Source organism: Cyprinodon variegatus, unplaced genomic scaffold, assembly GCF_000732505.1.
Source record: "Cyprinodon variegatus isolate N-32 unplaced genomic scaffold, C_variegatus-1.0 Scaffold165, whole genome shotgun sequence".
Lineage (NCBI taxonomy): Eukaryota > Metazoa > Chordata > Actinopteri > Cyprinodontiformes > Cyprinodontidae > Cyprinodon > Cyprinodon variegatus.
Window position 1 is genome coordinate 1,000,273 of NW_015150618.1, and position 1,004 is coordinate 1,001,276.

The window sequence follows — 1,004 nt, forward strand, 5'->3', positions numbered from 1 at the left end:
AAAAAAAAAAAAAAAGTAACTAAATAGTTACTTTTCACAGTAACGCATTACCTTATGGTGTAAGTAACTGAGTTAGTAACTAATTACTTTTGAAATGAAGTAACTAGTAACAGAAACTAGTTAATGCTTTTTAGTAACTAGGACAACACTGCCCGCCCCCCACCTGCAGTCGCAGCATGCTACGGATCCTAGAAGCTCCCCTTTTAGTTTTGTTGTTCATTTAATAAATGTTTTGCACTTGCCTACTGACTGTCTCTCCTTGAATACTGGGTCCATCTGTCCTTGCTTCATGACAGACATAAGAGAGTAATGAGTTTCACTTTCAGTTCAAGCAATTATAATTCTGATGAAGTCAACCAGATGTATAGGTAAAATTAGATTAGCTAAGCCAAGCTAAATTTACTTTATTTATAAGCACTTATAGATTAGCACAGCTTATCTAACATGTACATGGAAGGAGCCTGTCGGATGTATATGAGAGCAAGTTCCATAGCCTTGGAAACTGTCTCCTCTGAGCTTCTGCTGAGTCCTTGGCATGTCCAGAGGAAGCTGTATCTGCTGATCTGAGTGAGCGGGAAAGGCTAAGCAACTGCAGAAGCTAAGAGAGGAAGGGTGGGGCCAGACCATTTAAATATTAAAAAAAAAATGCAATACAATGAGATTAAAACAAGAACTATGCGCTCTCTCTTTCGTGCACCAGTTAAAAGGCAAGTAGCTGAATTCTGCATACACCTGATGAGACAAGGCTGTTTGTGATACACCATAATACAGAGATTTGCAGTAGTTAAGGCCGGTTGTAATAAAAACATTGATGGCCAATTCAAAGTTCTATTTTAAAAGAATAAGTTTCACCATCGCTGGATATCTCAATTGATAAAAACTGAATTTCACAACGGAGATGATCATCTGCCTGTCAGGATTAAAATCACTGACCATTTTTACCTCAGGACTGGTAATAATGGGTTTTACAAACTATTCCAAAGGGTCAAACTCCATGGCTGATG